The sequence below is a fragment of the Canis aureus genome, chromosome X, assembly GCF_053574225.1.
Source record: "Canis aureus isolate CA01 chromosome X, VMU_Caureus_v.1.0, whole genome shotgun sequence".
Classification (NCBI taxonomy): domain Eukaryota; kingdom Metazoa; phylum Chordata; class Mammalia; order Carnivora; family Canidae; genus Canis; species Canis aureus.
In genome coordinates this window covers 5340685-5359321 of record NC_135649.1, presented here as the reverse complement: position 1 = coordinate 5359321, position 18637 = coordinate 5340685, and the positions used below count along the sequence as shown (strand labels likewise).

The 18637-nt window shown below is 48.5% G+C and overlaps 1 long non-coding RNA gene across 7 annotated transcripts in view; it reads left to right on the top strand.

Moving 5' to 3' along the window:
- The window catches only part of LOC144308084 (uncharacterized), a 293749-nt gene extending 275848 nt beyond the window's left edge, over window positions 1-17901 (top strand). For 5 of the 7 annotated variants that reach the window (XR_013374717.1, XR_013374713.1, XR_013374716.1 and 2 more), the window contains one exon: window positions 17321-17901. This is a non-coding gene — a long non-coding RNA (uncharacterized LOC144308084). The remainder of the gene's footprint in view (window positions 1-17320) is intronic. The other 2 variants (XR_013374728.1, XR_013374724.1) reach the window with 1 other exon arrangement.
- Window positions 17902-18637: the final 736 nt, after the last annotated feature.

The following is an 18637-nucleotide window of genomic DNA, read 5'->3' as shown; positions in this document are numbered from 1 at the left end:
ACAAAAAAGTGACAACTTCCAAAGCTGACAGAAGAAGAAACAGAAAATTTGAGTAGTCCAGTATCTATCAATGAAGTTGCAAATTAGTTAAAAACCATCCTGCAAAGAACCCCCACTTGTGTATCCTTCTAAGCACTTAAGGAAGAAATAACTCTAGTTTTACATAAGCTCTTGCAGAGTATAGAAAAGGGGGAGCACCCCCTTTCCTGATGAAATCACTGTGACCTTGACTCCAAGGTTACAGTGGCACCCAGCCAGAGGCACCTGGCTGGTTCAGTCACTAGAGCATGTAAGTCTTAGTTTCAGGGTCATGATTTCAAGCCCCATGTTGGGCGTGGGGCCTACTTAAAAAAAAAGAAGAGGAAAAAAAAAAAGAAGAGGAAAAAAATGTTAGCTCATCAAATCCAATATATATATATGTACACCTATAATATGAATCTATATATGTGTTTATATACACACATAAATATATACATATAGATATATCCCCATTTAAATTACACTTGTGTATATATATGTCCATGCATACGTATTCATATATATTTATTGTCCCATTTGTGTGTGTGTATGTGTATGTGTGTGTGTTTGTGTAGACAGAAAAAAAGGAAAAGAGGGAGCACTTCATATTCATGATGTTTTCAGGAATCACCTCCTTGTACTCCAATACTTAACCCCGTGTCTGCTTCTAGCGAAAAATATTTTAATTCAACAACCAATTGAGTTTTATTCTAGGTATGCAAGGGTGGCTTAATATTAGAAAATCAATCCATCTGATTAATCATATTAACAGGAAAAAGGGAGAAAATCATAGAATTATTTAAATATACCCAGAAAAAGCATTTGACAACATTCACAGGTGTCCATGGTCAAGCAAATGAACAAACAAAAATCTCTTCACAAATGAGGAATAGAAGAGAACTTTCTAGTCAGATAAAAGGAAGCTACAAATGCTATAGCAACCATCATAATCAACAGTGAAATGTTAGAATCTTTACCCATAGATTGGGAATGAGAAAAGGTTGTCCACTATCCTCACTTCCATTCTACATTGTACCAGGGGTCCAATCTTGTTTAATAGAAAATAAATAAATCTATTCACAAGCTACATGATTGCATACATAATAAATCCAATAAAATCTATAAACTATTAGAATTTGTAAAATAGCAGGATACAAAGTCTATATATAGGACTTTCCTTGATAGGAATCAGTTACATTTTCATATATCAGCAACAAGTAAATAGCAGATAAAATGAGAAAAGAAGGCAGCCTGGGTGGCTCAGCAGTTTAGCGCCGCCTTCAATCCAGGGCCTGATCATGGAGACCTGGGATTGAGTCCCACGTTGGGCTCCCCGCATGGAGCCTGCTTCTCCCTCTGCCTGTGTCTCTGCCTCTCTCTCTCTGTGTCTCTCATGAATAAATAAATAAAATCTTCTAAAAAATTGAGAAAAGATGCCACTTACAATATCAAAAAGCATCAAATACCTAAGACTAAACCCTAGAAATAAATGAAAGATGTCTGAAACTTCTACCCAGAAAATAAGAAAACATCATTGAAAGACATTAAGAAAATCTAAATAAAAGGAGGGATATGCTATTAGTAAGGGGCTGGAACACCAAATATCGTAAATATATACACTTTCCTCACATTACCTCATAGATTTGACTCAATTCTAATAAAGATCCAAGCCCGCTTAAAAGTTCTTTTTAACATTGCTAGACATCAAAAATTCTATAATAATAAGACAATGTGACATTGATGCAAGGACAGTTAGAAGTCAATTTGAAAATGGAACAGAATGGAGTCCAGAAACAGACCCACACATAGATCATTAGTTGATTACGAAGAAGAGCGTCTCTTCAATAAATGATTATGGGCCAATTGAATGTCATATGGAAAAAGTACAGTGTGACTCGTTCTTCATGTTACATACCCAAACCAATTCTAGGTGAAGTGTAAACAGTAGCTCACATGGGACACTGAATGCACAAACCATATTAAATATATAATACATTAGACTGCATTAAAATTATCAACTTTTGTTTATCAAAACAAAACATTTATTTTTATTTTTTTTAATTTATTTTTTATTGGTGTTCAATTTACTAACATACAGAATAACCCCCAGTGCCCGTCACCCATTCACTCCCACCCCCCGCCCTCCTCCCCTTCTACCACCCCTAGTTCGTTTCCCAGAGTTAGCAGTCTTTACGTTCTGTCTCCCTTTCTGATATTTCCCACACATTTCTTCTCCCTTCCCTTATATTCCCTTTCACTATTATTTATATTCCCCAAATGAATGAGAACATATAATGTTTTTCCTTCTCTGACTGACTTACTTCACTCAGCATAATACCCTCCAGTTCCATCCACGTTGAAGCAAATGGTGGGTATTTGTCATTTCTAATAGCTGAGTAATATTCCATTGTATACATAAACCACATCTTCTTTATCCATTCATCTTTCGTTGGACACCGAGGCTCCTTCCACAGTTTGGCTATCGTGGCCATTGCTGCTATAAACATCGGGGTGCAGGTGTCCCGGCGTTTCATTGCATTTGTATCTTTGGGGTAAATCCCCAACAGTGCAATTGCTGGGTCGTAGGGCAGGTCTATTTTTAACTGTTTGAGGAACCTCCACACAGTTTTCCAGAGTGGCTGCACCAGTTCACATTCCCACCAACAGTGTATGAGGGTTCCCTTTTCTCCGCATCCTCTCCAACATTTGTTGTTTCCTGCCTTGTTAATTTTCCCCATTCTCACTGGTGTGAGGTGGTATCTCATTGTGGTTTTGATTTGTATTTCCCTGATGGCAAGTGATGCGGAGCATTTTCTCATATGCATGTTGGCCATGTCTATGTCTTCCTCTGTGAGATTTCTCTTCATGTCTTTTGCCCATTTCATGATTGGATTGTTTGTTTCTTTGGTGTTGAGTTTAATAAGTTCTTTATAGATCTTGGAAACTAGCCCTTTATCTGATATGTCATTTGCAAATATCTTCTCCCATTCTGTAGGTTGTCTTTGAGTTTCAAAACAAAACATTTAGAGTGGAAAAGCAGTGAGAAGATATTTGCAATATATATATTTAGGTTCTTTGCCAATTTTTCTATTTAAGTGTCTGTCTTGGGGTGCCTGGGTGGCTCAGTAGGTTAGGCATCTGCCTTAGGCTCAGGTCCTGATCCCAGGGTGCTGGGATCAGTAGCCCTGCATTGTCAGGCTCCCTGCTTAGCGGGGAGTATGCTTCTCCCACTCCCTCTGCTGTTCATCCCTCCCACCCATCCCCCTGCCACTTGTGCTCTCTAGCTCTCTCTCCTTCTCTGTTAAATAAATAAATAAAATCTTTTTTAAAAAATAAAGCAAAATTAAAAAAAGTGTCCATCTTTTTCATATTGATTTATAGGCATTCTTTATATATTATACATTTTTTATTTATCAATGAGAGAGAGAGAGAGAGGCAGAGACACAGGCAGAGGGAGAAGCAGACTCAATGCAGGGAGCCTGATGAGGGACTCGATCTTGGGACTCCAGGATCACGCCCCAGCCCAAAGGCAGGTGCTAAACCACTGATCCACCCAGGGATCCCCTATATTATACATTTTAGAGAGTTCTCTGAGCTATATGTCCAGAATATATATCCAAACAACTTTCTAAAATATATAAAGAGATCCTACAAAGTAATAAGAAAACACAGATACCCCAATAGAAAATGTGGCGAAGGACCTGAATCAACATTTCACAAAAGAGCCAATCCAAATGACCAAAGGATGTGCAACCTCTGGATCCAACAGAAAATGCAAATTACAGCTCCCGTAGGATACCAGTAGTAGACTCTGTAGTGTGCTTCCCAGACTCCCCTTCAGGACTGAAGCACTCAATCAGAGTGTTGACAGTTGGCGGCTCAGATGAGGTTCCCCCTCCCAGTGATTGCTTTCAGCTGAAAAGAGCCACCAGGCCTGAGGCCACCTCATCTCCCCAGGAGAAGTGTGCATCAGATGACTGGTTGTGATGAATTGCAAGACTCCACCCCTGGCCCCAATTTGGGACAATTCTGAAGGGTTATCCTGGCTACATATGTAGACCAATCGGGCCACTCATATTCTGCTGGTGGAAATGTAAATTATAGAACCACTTTGGAAAACACTATGGCGATACAGCCATGTCTGCTATAGGGGGACATACACGGTGCACCAATTCCACCAACAGTAATGCGTATGTGCGCTTACCAGGAGACATGGACACAAATGTTCATAAACAATGTTCATACCACCCAAACTGGGAATGACCAAAATATTCATCAGGTGCAGAATGGGTAAGTAATCCATGAGGTATGCATGGACAAATCTCACAAACATAAGGCTGAGTCAAATAAACCAGGCACAAAAAAAGCAAGTTCTTTCTGATTCCATTTAAGTGAAGTACAAAAATAAGCAAACGCTGGTAGGATTCGCATAGCAGTTACCACTGGGGGGTGGTGGTGGAGTGGGATTAGTGATCATGAGGGGGTACCACGGGGGCTTGGGAGGAGCACCCGTGTTCCACTTCGCAATCTGGTCTTGGTTCCACAACTGTGCTTACTTGTAAAATGTATTTAATACACACACGATATGGGCACTTTTCTGTTTATAGTACTTTAAGAAAACAATCTTGGCCTTCTCCGATTGACTTATTTCATTCAGCATAATACCTTCCAAACATTATATGGTCTCATTCATTTGGGGAATATAGATAATAGTGAAAGGGAATAAAGGAGAAAGGAGGAAAAATAAGTGAGAAATATCAGAAAGGGAGACAGAATATGGAAGACTCCTAACTCTGGGAAATGAACTAGGGGTGGTGGAAGGGGAGGTGGGCGGGAGGTGGGGGTGACTGGGTGGCAGGCACTGAGGTGGGCACTTGACGGGATGAGCACTGGGTGTTATTCTATATGTTGGCAAATTGAACACCAATAAAAAATAAATTTATTAAAAAAAAGAAAACACTCTTGGAAAACATAAGGAGCACATGTATATGCACACACGTGTAGCAACTGGCAGAGGCACAGGTTCCCCAAAGTGGCCTTTCGCCTGTTAACATTCAGTCTTCATTCATGGAGCCCCATGAGCCGCGTCCAGGTCAATGTTGGAAGCCCACCATGGTTCAAGGCAGGCCAGCGTCAACAGTTGAGATTGTTCGGGCTCCCTCCCCTATGCACCCTGACTCCTGAGGCCTGGGCTGAGCTCTGGCAGTCGGAGTGCTTGGCTGGCTGGGTGTTAGGAGAGATACTTGAACCAAATCAGAGGTTATCTATTTACCTGCCTTGGCCTTTTGGTGGGCGACATGGTGGAGGGCAGGGTGGGGGCAGGCATGGTTTTGTCGGTACTGAGTGGGTGTTAGCTTGGGAGGGGAGACAATTGTCCCTGATGAGTCAGTCGAGATACAAGCTGGGCACTTGGTGTTGATGAAAATAAAAAGCCTTCTTCTCTGCCTATTGGAAAGGTTCAGCAGGTACGCTCTTTGATAAATGGTCACAGTAATGAAATTCACACTCTTTAATCACAAAGGGCTATAACTTAATTAAAAACACATCGAGGATTGATTTGGGTTGGAGAGCTCTCCCAGTTCCTGGGCTTTATTAAATTTGGTGTTTCTTTGCTCAGCCTCATATGACATGCTTAAGTACAGAAGTCGATGGCTGAGGAACTGCCACTGTCCTGATGGGATGAACCCAGCTCTGGGTCCTCGGCAGACCAGGCTGAAACAAAAGGGGGCCTGGCTACCCAGTAAAGGGGGGGTCCAGCCTTGCAGCCTCTCCCTGCCTTTGACTACAGAGTGCTCCATGCAGGCTAGAAGAAACTGAAGTGGTCACTAATCTGAGTCTAAAGACGAGGCTCTCCTTGAACCCGCTGACTTGGGGCCCTCTGGAGAGCTCTGATGTTGGGGAAGCCAATGCTCAGAGCCATCTTGTGAGATAAGAGCTGTTGCTGTTCCCATTTTACAGCTGGGAAAACTGAGGGAGAAGAAGAATGAGTAATGACTTGTCCAGAGGGCTGTGGGTGCAAGGGCCCAGGCAGACACTGTCCAGACCCCACCCCCAGGCAGACACTCCCCCGAACACACACATACACACAGATGGACTGCCCTCATCTCTACACCTCTGCAGATATGCCTGGATACAGGCATGTCTACACACCCATGTGCACTCCCAACACACACACACACCCCTGTGCAGATAAATCCCGATGTGGACACACATTCACACACTCAACTGCACTCCCAACAGACATGCACTGAAATGCATGCACCTTCACACACCCAAACATACATACACATACCTGTGCACATCCACCTGGATAGGACACGTGTCCATACACCCATGCATATCCATTCTCCCCTGACCCCATGACGCCCTCCCCACACTCATACTTGTACAGATATGCTCAGTCACAGACATACATCTACAGACCTGTATGTGTTCACTGCCCCCCACACATGTGTATACAAACTTCAGCACCCATGCAGATGGATGAACACATACATACTGTGCATCCCCTACCTACACCCATAAAGATACATTTGAAAAAAAAAAGATACATTTGATACAGACACGCAATCAACTACCCATCCACATCCACATCACACACACATCCATACTCAGACATGCAGATGCCACCTGCTCTACACATCACGCAGATGACACCCAGGTACAAATACACACATCTGCACATCCATACCCATCCACATACCTGCAAGGCATTCATTTACATAAACTTACACACACACACACACACACACACACATTCACACCCAGGCAGATGCACCCAAATATAGACACATACCCACACAACCGTATACATCTGTACCCCTCACACACATACATTCATATACTACATACACCTAAACACATACACACACATACATACACACCTGTGCAGATCAACTCAGACACACATCCACACACCCATGGACATGTGTAGCCATGCATACACACCATGTGTAAATGTCCATCTATGCCCAGATACGAACACATACATACACACATATACATGCACATGTGGCATATATACACACTTCACACACACATATTGATACACTCAGGTAAAGAGAAGCACATACATATACACCCATGCACCCACACATATACATGCACATACACAACAAGCACATGTATGCGTGTGGAGGGTGTGTGTGCATATATGCAGTCACTCACATATCTAGACACACACACGTACAACAAACACATATGTGCTCGAGAACATGTACACACTCACACTCTTGCTTCCTGGGGCCATCTGTTAATGCCAAGCCCTCACTGTGCTTGCACTTTCTAGAAATCTGTGGCTGAAGGAGTGAACTAGAAGCCAAGTCTAATTAGCATAATACATGCTCCCTGCCTACCTCATCCCTAGAAACCTTGCTCATGCCCTGGCACAGCCAGCTGGCTGAGGGGGGCCCTCTCACTGCTCCTCTGAGAAAGCAGGGGGACCAGGGGCTTCCTTGGGCTGCCAGTCCACTCATCACACCAGCAGCCCTTCCTCCCGCAGAACCCATGTCACCATTCCAGGGGGGCCTGGGAGCTTTCCCGGATCAATGACATCAAGTGACAGGAGGCCAGAAGAGAACACTGGAGAAGGTGAAGCAGCTTTGGTCACACAGGGTCTTGTGGCCTTGGGATTCAGAGCCATCAGATGCCACCCAAATGTGGCAAGTAGAGGAAATCTGCAGTCAGATGTGTGCTTGTAAAGGACCCCTCTGGGGCCCCATGGAGAACGGTGAGGGGATGCCAGCTGGAAGTGAAGAGGCCAGGATGGACGCTGGCATGGTCATCCAGGCAGGAATGGGGAGCTTAGGCCAGAGTGGACTTAGAGCAACAAGCAGTGAGCTGGCTGAGTCGTCAGTGGGATGGGGCCTGAAGGGTGGGTATGAAGGGTAACATCCAGTTTCCTAGGGTGGGGGATTGGGTAGGGGCAGTAGAGATGGGAAGGCCCCTCTGGCCTTGGAGATGGAAGGGGTTGTGCTTTATTTGGAGACTGAGGAGCCATGGCATGGGCTGTGGAAGGCCTTGTATTGCATTTATGGACATCAGAAGGTTCCTGGGAGGGGCCAGATGGGTGACTCAGAGAGGCAGGTGGGCCCTCAGGGACACTTCCCACCAGCCTGAGCAAGGGACAGGGCTACAGGACCCAAGACTGCAGAGCCAGCGCTCGCCTAGCACCTCAAGGCAGCTCACCAGGGGTGGAACAGCCCTGCCAGTTCTGCAAGCTAGAAGTTCGAAATCAAGGTGTGAGCAGCGCTGGTTCCTTTTGGGTGCTGGGAGGGGGTCTCGGTGCCAGGCCTCTGTCGTGCCCTTGAGCAGCTCCAGGAACCCCTTGGTGTGTGGATGGTGCTCTGCTCACGTCTTCATGTAATCTTTTCTCTCTGTGGATCTCTGTGTCCAAAGTCCCCCCCTTATAGGGACGCCAGTCATAGGCTAATGACATCATCTGAACTTGATCACCTCCATAAGGATCCTATGTCCAAATCAGGTCACATTCACAGGTCCTGGTGACTCGGATTTCCACATCTTGTGGAGGATACACGATTCAAGCCATAACCCATGAAGGCTCAACTGCAGCAGAGAGCTCCTGGAGCGCACCCAAGGGCAGGACAGCAGCAGCGGGTGGGAAGCCACCTGCTCCAACCAGGCCTGCCTGTGGAAGAGGGGACCCGGGTCCTAGGAGCAATGGTCTGGGACTGCCCTTCCCCTGAGGACCGGGCATGTCAGCACAGGGCAGGAGGTGTGGAGGGAGAGCAGGGGCTCTGGGCAGGCAGGCCTGCAGGAGGGAGGGAAGGATGAGAGAGAGGCAGCGGGATCACCTCTGACTCGGCCTTCTCAGGAGGGAACGGGGTGTGCTCTAAGATTGGGGATTTCTGGGCCAGTGGGCTAGGGACACTGGCAGAGGGAAGCCCAGGTCATTGGGGTGCTGGGGTACACACGAGTGTGTGTGCGGGTCCAAGGGTCCGTGTGCGTATCCTGGCATACAGAACCATCCAGAACTGCGAACGAGTGTCTGTGTGCGAGGAGGGGTGCAGGTGGTCAGGGAAGGTTTGCTGGGGAGCTGTTACCTGAGCTCCAGCTAAGCTTGGCTTTTGAGCCCTCATCAAAGTATCAGGTGGCCTCCCGTGTTGCCCCTCAGCCCCCTTAATCCATCTCCACCTGTCCCAAGCCCCCGGCACTCCGTCTCCCCCAGAACCGTCTCTCCGCAGGCTGCTGCGGCGGGCGGAAGGCCTGCTGGGTCCGGACGGCCGGGCGTGTGGTTGCTAAGCCTTCGAAGGACACATTTCAATCGGGCACATGCTAGTAGCTTATTTGTTATTTGTTTTCTCACTCATAATCCAGAAAGAGTCTGGCTGCTAAACTGTCCATGCTCATCGGGAGTAGAGGTTACCTGGGGTCTGGGCAAGATGCGGCCGGGGGCAGCACCACTTGCTTTCTCAGCGAAGGGAGCAGGTTGGGGAGGCGTGCCTGTCAGCCCAGGTCTGGGTGCAGACAGTGAGAGTTCAGAGACACACAGACACTGACAGAGACAGAGAGACAGAGACAGAGACAGAGACAGAGGGAAAGAGACAAGAAGCACCATGAGTTGGCATCAGTGAGATTTTGGATTTGGCCTGGAGCCTGCCTTTGGGGAAATTCCTGCAACTTCCTCCTACCTTTCCTTTTTTTAGGAAGCACTGGGGAAGGGTGGGGGGGTGGGGATCAAAGCTTCCCGGATCTCCAGCCCCAGCCTCCCCTCAAAGGGCTTTGTGAGTCTCCTGGGGATAGGGACTCCCCATTTCCTGAGCATGACCATCTCGCAGCCCCTGAGCTTGACCATCCCGCAGCCCCGGGACTCCTGCGGCACCCCCCATAAAATCCTGGCTCTTGAGGCTCCAGGCTAGGGCATCTGTCTCTCTTTCCTCCACAGGGCTTCCTACCACCGGCTGCAGATCCCAGGTTTGTCTCCTCTGCGGTCCCTGGTCCCTGCAAAAGCAGGGGGAAGCTGAGCTCGTGCCTGTTGATGACACTTCAGTGTGGACAGGGGCCGGGTGGTTAAAGCCACCATCAGTCTCTCTAAAGTGGGCTTTACCTGTGAGTCAAAGTCCGTTAAGGCTCAGTGCTAGGGGACAAGTACCGTGGGGACCAAGAAAAGAGAGTAGCCCTGGGTTCAAGGCCCTTCTCAGGGGCCTGTTTCCCATCCACAGGGCCAGCCAACTTCCATGGTGTTGGGGGGTGGCGGGGGGCTGAGAGGGCAGACCACAAGGGCTTGAGAAGCACTTTGCAAAGCTCTCAGCCCTGGGAGCATAGAAGGACTCTTTCGGGTTTTTAAAGGAAATATCAGTGCTGGAGAAGAAAGCCGAAGCCCAAATAAGCAAGTATTTATAAGTTTACAGCAAGGCTCACACTTTCCTTCTCCAGCAACACTCTGAAAGCCCCTTATGTTGTCCAGAAGGTCAGAGAGAAGCAGCCACTTTGAATGTTTAGTAACAGTTATTTACCAGGTTGCTAGCAAAATTGTGGCCCTATGGCACCACTGCAAACGGTTACATCGCTATCTCCATTTGGAAACGTTTTATCAACCTTCAGACTGTGTATATGCCTGATTGGAATGCTCCGTGGGTTCTGGGTTCTCTTTGTACGTGTGTATTTATATGTATGTGGAGATAGATTAGATAGATAGATAGATAGATAGATAGATAGATAGATAGATAGATAGATATAGAATCCATCATCAAGGAGAGCTCTCTTGGGCTGGGGTGCCTTGGGAGTAGCTTCTAGGGGTCCGTGCTTTTTGCCCCACACTTCTCCTGCCTGCCATCAAAAGTGACAGGACAGAGCCACAGGCTCACAGGGAATCAGGCTGTGCCTCTAGAGGTAAGATTGATAGGAAAGAAGCCAAAAGTCAGTGTTGGGGCATGGTCTCCACCATCTGTAATAGTGATTATCCGAGAGCAGAGATTCTCAAATATTCTGACCTCTGGATCCCCTTTACATGATATCTATTGATATTCAGTATGTCAGAAGTTAAAACTACAATAATCTAAAATATGATTCAGTTCATTTAAATGTGACAAAATAATAAATCCATTTGTGATGGTTGATTTTCTGTGTCAACTTGACTAGGCCTTTGAATACCCAGATATCTAGTCAAACATGACTCTGGGTGTTTCTGGGATGATGATTTTGGATGAGATGAACATGTATTTCTTTATTTTTTAAAGATTCTATTTATTTATTCATGAGAGACACACAGAAAGAAGCAAAGACACAGGAGAGGGAGAAGCAGTCTCCCTCCAGGAAGCCTGATGTGGGACTCGATCCAAGGACCCTGGAATCATGACTTGAGCCAAAGGCAGACTCTCAACCACTGAGCCACCCAGGTGCTCAGATGAGATGAACATTTAAATCAACAGACTGAGTCAAGCAGATTGTCCACCCTAAGGTAGGTGGGCCTCATCCAAACAGTTGAAGGCCTGACTAGACCAAAAGTCTGACCCTCCCCCAAGTAAGAGAGTTCTTCCTGCCAGATTGCCTTCCAATCACAAGATAGGCTTTTTCCTTTCTTAAAACTTGTACCAAAGCATCAGCAACCACTAGTACTAATACATAACTATAACCACCAATTGACAAGGATGGAGGCGAGAGAGAATAGAGTGATAAAAAACAATCTAAGAGAAGGAAGAAAGAGAAGGACTTGTAAGACTTCTTTATATGTCTTAGACATAAGTGATTTGCCAATATTTTCTCCCATTTTGTAACTTGTCTTTAGTTTTCTTGCAGTGTCTCTTGAAGAGTAGAGCTTTTTAGCCTTCGGACTGGAGCTGCCACTATATGTTCTGTTTCTCAAGCCTTCAGACTCGGACTGGAGCTACACCTATGCCTTCAGCTTGCCGACTCATCCCACAGATCTTGGGCTTGATCAGCCTTCATAATCATGTGAGCCAATTCCTTGTGATAACTCTCCCTCCCTCCCTCCATACACACCTGTGTGTGTGTGTGTGTGTGTGTGTGTGTGTGTGTGTTGTTGGTTCTTGGCTCTATTTGTCTGGAGAACCCTAATACATACTACGTGTCAACACAAATCACATTTGTTTTATGAAAAATGACTATATCCTTCTAAATCAAAAAAATGTAACAAGAAGCGTGGGACTGTTTTACAATTTCTTAAACCTCTTTAATGTCCAGCTTAAGAGAAGACAGCTGGATTCTCACATCTGTCCCTGCATTCCATCAGTTGTGATGTCACATGTCACGTAGCCTCTGGAAACCTCTGCCGTATACGTGTGAAAAAGAGAGTGGCAAAGTTAACTCTCATATTAGTGTTATGAAAATAGTTTGCCTCCTTCAGATGGGCTGAAAGGTTCTCGGAGACTCCAGGGGTCCCCAGAGAGTAACACTCATCCTTGACTTAGCAAAGTCTAATGTTAATTTTTACCTTGAGTCTCTTCCTGGGCAATGCAACGTCTTTATCCTTTAATTCTACTTCCCTTCTTCCAACACGTATGCCTTTGTACTAGCGCGTTTCAATTCTACATATACTCTGAAGCTCCCAGAAGATAGCATTCTTAGTCTTTTCTGCAGCCTGTGTTCACTCAGCTTCACCCAAAACTTTACCATTTCATATACCTTTTCAAGTTTTCCTTGATCACTCTAGTTCATGATCACAAACAGAAATCAGTAGCTCTTGGAAGCTGTTTACCCCCTCACTATTTACCAGAGTCCTAGCCTTCAAAGTCCTTTTGTTCATTCCACATTCAGAAGAGACAGGTGCCCACCATGTACCAGGCACTATTCTTGAGCTGTGCTGCCCAGTAGAAACTTCTGTGGTTGGTGGACATGTCCGATGTCTGAGCTGCCCCATAGAGTAGCCATCATGCAGCTCTTGAGCATGTGACATGTGGCTAGTACAACAGAGGAGCTAAATTTTCAACTTTATTTCTTTTTAATGAATTTACATTTAAATGGCCACACACGACTAGTAAGTAGCTACCCCGCTGAGCAGCACAGTTTTAGCTACTGCAGTGAAAATGGCTCAAACTGGAAAAACTCCCTGTCATCAGGGGGCTGATGCTCTAGCAGAGGCAGGTGGCAAGGAACAGGTTCTAGTCTAACGCTGAGCCCCCACCCTTGGCCTGTGCAGCCCAGAGGGGGCAGGGGGTGGGAGGGGGCCTCAATAAGCAAGGCTTGAACTGAATGAAGGATGAGGAAGAGGGGGAGGAGGAGGAAGAGGAGGGGGCGGAAGGGTCTGATGAGAGGGTTTGTTATCCAACAGAAATTGGAACAAACAGTGCCTTTTTTTTAAGATTTTATTTTATTCATGAAAGACACACAGAGAGAGGCAGAGACACAGGCAGAGGGAGAAGCAGGCTCCCTGCAGGGATGTGGGACTCAATCTTGGGTCCCCTGGGACCATGACCTGAGCTGAAAGCAGACGCTCTATCACAGGAACAGGGGCTTTTAAGGTTACAGTTCTGGTTAGAACTTACTATCTCGGTGATGTGGGGCAAGTCGCTGGATGTCTGGGAGCTTCAGAAACCCCATTTAGAAAGGAGCTGTGGGGGGGGGCTAGAACCGACTGCCTGCTGGCACTCCCAAGGGGCCCCAGTGTTCCTCTGCCTCCCCCCCCACCCCCCCCCACCCCCCCACCCCCCCCCACCCCGCCCCAGCCCGTTCACTACTTGTGACTGCCCAATGCCCCCGGGCTGTAAACCTGCAGGCCATTAACTGGACCAGGGAAATTACTTCAAAGTCACAGAGGAGATGGGGCCCAGTAGGGACAGAGGGGTGCAAATGACAATGAGAGGAATGTGGCTTTTTTTCTGCACTGACCTCTTGCCTGAGAGTGTGAAGGGCCCAGGCACTTGCCCCCTTGACCCGGTCTCCGAATGCGGCTCAGAGAGCACACAACCAGCCTGGCAGGAAGCAAGCCAGGGCCCAGGGCCTCCCTGCTGGCATCTGTGTGGACAGGTGTGGGCAGGAGATACCTTTTCGTGGACACTCCTTTCCTTCTCTCCTAGCACAGGGATCTTTAGGGAAAGAAGAGTCTCAGTCTTTCTTGTGGGTATAGCCTGGGGCCTCGGAAAGTACTCTGTGATCTGAGGGTGCAGCCCCAGGCTGTGGGAGCTGACCTGGCTCTTCCCTGAGGCCCTCCTCTGGCTGTTTCAGGGGAACCCCAGGGCTAAGTCAGGCCAGGCCCCCAGAGAAGGCAGTGAGCTAGGTGGTGGGCATTACCAAGCCCCTGGAGGGAGTGCAGCCCAAAGCATTCTGGGAGGGGGAAAGGTCAGGCTGTAGTGGAAAACGGAAAAACTGGTTTCAAAATCCGAGTCCATAAAACAGAAAGGAACAGCTTGCATTTGAGTGGGGCTTATGGCAGTGACCTCTTCCCACCTCTGTAACCCTTGATCAGAATGCCTTGATCCCCCACCTACTGCAGCCCCCAGTGCTTCCCTACCCCCCACCCTACCCCTGCTTTGCTGGCACTCCACTGGGGCTACCCCTGGTGGGCCCTCCCTTGTATCTGCACCCTCCCTCCACACCAGGAGCTTGCCACCTGGAGATGGACAGCCCATGTGCCTTCCAGGGTTTGCATCCTGGAGCCCATGCCAGGTGCCCAGCCCGACGCTGGCAAGAGCCAGCGTTCGGTGGCTGATGGCTAAGTGTCCCCAGATATCTGCCTTCCAAAAAGGAGGGCCGTGGGCTTGATGTCCTACACAGATTAGATCCAAGGGAAGGGAGAATAAATGTGTGGGAAATATCAGAAAGGGAGACAGAACATAAAGACTCCTAACTCTGGGAAATGAACTAGGGGTGGTGGAAAGGGAGGAGGGCGGGGGGTGGGGGTGAATGGGTGACGGGCACTGAGGGGGACACTTGACGGGATGAGCACTGGGTGTTATTCTGTATTTTGGTAAATTGAACACCAATAAAAAATAAATTTATTAAAAAAAAAAAAAGATCTGAGGTGGGGAGCTCCCAGGTAATGCAGCTGCCCCAGCCCAGGAGCCCCTGGCTTGGAAGCGCCCTGAAGGAAGAGCCTAGGTCTGGTCCACTTCTCACCCGATCTCCGGTGCAAGGCAAGCTGGCACTTGGGCGACACCTGGCAAAAGCAGGCAAAATCGCCAACAGGGGTGGGCCTCCCACATCAAGATGTGAGACTCCAACAAGGTCATGGGCACTCCGGGGGTGGGGTGGGGGGGTGGGGGGGTGGGGAGGTGCTATTTGCGGCCTGCCTCGGCTCTCTGGCCTTCTCACCTCCCCCCGTGCTTCTTGCTGGTTCTGCTGAAGGGCCTGGCACCCCAGCCACATACCCCAGTGCTCAGGACACCCCGGCCAGCTGCAGGGCTCCACCAGCTGCTCGCGCACGCTGCTGGGCAGCAGGTGTCCCTGGCACTTTCCACAGGAGGGAACGGAGGGTCAGAGAGCTTCCAGCCCTCATCTCAGGTCCCCGCCCGCCGTCCCCCCAACAGGGAAGTGGGGGGCTGAGATTTGAGCCCTGCTTGGCCAAGTCCAGAGCAGTGCCTGAGTCAGAGGGCACACAAAGGACCTGACGGAAATGGCACAGGGGGCCAGGCAGACCCCAAACCGGACTCGAACACGTGCCGATGGGCCCTGCAAATGGGCAAAGAGCTTGGCAAGGCTCCAGGAGGGGAGCACAGCGGGACGGGCCATACAATTAACCTCACAGTCACTCCCTGAGACCAGAAACCAAGCCCGGCCAGGCCTCTCCTGACTCAGGGAAGAATGAGGCTCTGTGACCCCCGCCTCCTGCCTCCACTCCACCCCCCTCCACCTGCAGTTTATTCATGGAAGTCCAGGGTGAGATCCAGATGAGAGCCTCGTGTCATGTGGGGTCACACACTGGGCAGGGCAGGGCAGGCCAGGATCTCTGGGAAGCAGAAAGCCCAGGTCTAAATCCGGGGTCCTCCTCCTCCCAGCGGGGTGGCCCTTGAGCAAGCTGCTTCAGACTCGCAGAATCTTCTTAGTCCCACCCAGCCCAGTCGCCCTTTGCTTCCCGGAGAATGCTGAGTTCCTTCTGGGTAAGTTCTTGGTGCTATAAGAAGAAACGAAGCCAATCCGGCTTGTGATGATGCCAGAGAGAAGAGGGCAGAGTAGGGTGGGTGTTCCCCACCAGCCCGCACGCAGGCACCCTTGCCCACGACAAACTTGCAGCCACCCACCGTGCCCAAACCCGTGGGCACCCCCGGGTCCGTGGCGAAGGCCAAACTGGCTTTGGGTCTCGGAGGTAGGGTTGTAGGGCAGAGGCTGTGCCCCTTGGGCAGAGGGATTATTTTGAGCTCTTATTTTTAAGAAGCAGCAGACATAGTCCTAGAAGCTTGGAAAACGAAGACAAGAGTCACCCTTTTGCAAGACACATTTACATGGATAAAGCAAATCTCCATTTGTAAGGGTGTCCCTCCCCGTCAGAGGAAGTGGGGGAGGCTCTAATATCTAGAAACTCCGACGAATGGAGAGGAGAAGGCCTCCAGTTTATCTGCATAACAACCTTCGCCTTGTTTACCAGGCTTTCCCCCATCACCTCCTGGGACTGGCTCCCCCCACCCATCCATTATATATATATATATATAATCAAACTTCAATAAAATATATATTATATATTTTATATATATTTTATATATTTATAATATTTTATATATATTTAAAAATATATTTTATTGAAGTTCGATTTGCCAACATAAAGTCTAACACCCAGTGCTCATCACCTTCTTTTGTCTTCAGCTGGAGATGCTATTCTAGGTGGTGGCCGGGGCCACTTCAGAGAGTGGCTCCGTTTTCCTGGGTCTCTCCCTCGGATTACAGGAGGGATCCAGGTTCTGAAGCTGCTGTTGGGTTTTCTCCTATTAATCTGTCCTTTTATTGCCAGAGGGTCTCAGCCAAAAGCCTGGAAGGGTAGAGGGAAAATGCTCTTTCCACCCTGAGCAGCACCCAGGCCTTTGGTTAAGGGCTGGAGCCTCCTTTCCTCTCTCAGGCCTGCGTCCGCGGTGCTCCCTGCACGACCTGCCTCGGATCAAGTGCTCCTCTCCTCTCGTTGTCAGCTGTTGGGGCAATCTGGCTTTCCCACCGCTCATGTGATTTGTGTTGTGAATGTTTCTTTGACACGACCTGATGTGGAATTGGGGGTGAAGAGACTGCAAGCTGACATCTGATTTCTCAGCAGGGAGCAGGAGGCACCAGATGACGGATCTGGGGTACTGGGGCCTGCTGGCCTGCACTGCCCGTGGGGGAGTGGGTGGCTGGTGGTCCAAAGTCACTAAGCAAGGGGCTGTAATTGAAAAGTGTCTGACACACGGCACTTGCACTTCCACAGGGCTTCATCCTTCCAACTGTGGCATGATGAGTGTGTTGGTGCAGGAATCCAGCCAGCCCTGGGTGGCTTCCACTGCCTCTGGACCAAGGCAGATTTCCTCAAGCAGGGCAAAGCACGTCCTTGCCACCCTTGACTTTAATCAGTCGCAGGATGGGAACCGATGGTAAAGTGACTAATGTTCATTTACAGACGCCGTATTGATTTCTGAGACTGGATCTTCCGCTTCCTTAGCTGGGATTGCGGCAAAGAAGTGGTTCCCTCTAAGACCCAGCTGGGTCAGTGTGTGGTTCAGTGGTACCTGGTGACAATTCAAAGTGTGCCTGTCCCATCTCCCATCTGTGCACATCACCCCTGATGTCCCTGCGGCGTGGACACCGAGCTGACCAGGCCGGGAGCCTCACGAACTGATGAGATATCAAATACTTTCAGTCACTTTGGAAGGAAATCACTTAAAAGACTGCAACTGTTGGGATGCCTGGGTGGCTCAGTGGTTGAGCGTCTGCCTTCAGCTCAGGTCGTGAGATCAAGTCCCGCATCAGACTCCCCACAGGGAGCCTGCTTATGTCTCTGCCTCTCTCTGTGTCTCTCATAAATAAATAAATAAATAAATAAATAAATAAATAAATAAATAAATAAAATCTTAAAAAAAAAGACTGCAATTGTTGCCTCTTCTGCTTGGCCTCAAGTTGCTTTATATGTCAACTTGGTGATCTTTATTTGCCACAGATAAGTGGTGACTGTGGCTACCTTGGGGACCCCCTCTCACCTAAGCCTGGATGGAGAGATGAGGTAAGATGATGGCTCATGGGCTTTCCTAACTTTTAACCCAAGTGAGAGCTCAACCAAGCCTTTCCTGAGGAAGAGGGGGCCCACCAGCTTCCAGGCAGAGTTAGAAGCCCCTAGGGTGCTTTGTGCTGTGAGATTCCCAGGCAAGTAGAGGTGGAGACATTAGGGTAGAACCTAAAGCAACCCAAATGGGGGCATGAGGTGGACACTCGGGGCCCACCACACATACCCAGACACCAGGGACAATGAGGAGAACCACAAGTGGGCTTGTGACACAACGGGGAAAGCCAAGAGGAGCAACCCAGCGTCTTTGAGTGGGAGCACATTGCAGGCATCAGAAGGGGGTGAGAAGTGGCTGCTACAGAAGTCCAAGGTGGAGCAGAGTGGCCAAGCCTCTTTTGGCAAGAGGAGACATGGACACTGGAATTGCCTTTTGCTTTTTTCCTTCTAGCTTAGCTTGCCAAAGAGATTTCTAAAACATGTGAGAGGGACACCGGGGTGGCTCAGTGGTTGAGCTTCTGCCATGGGCTC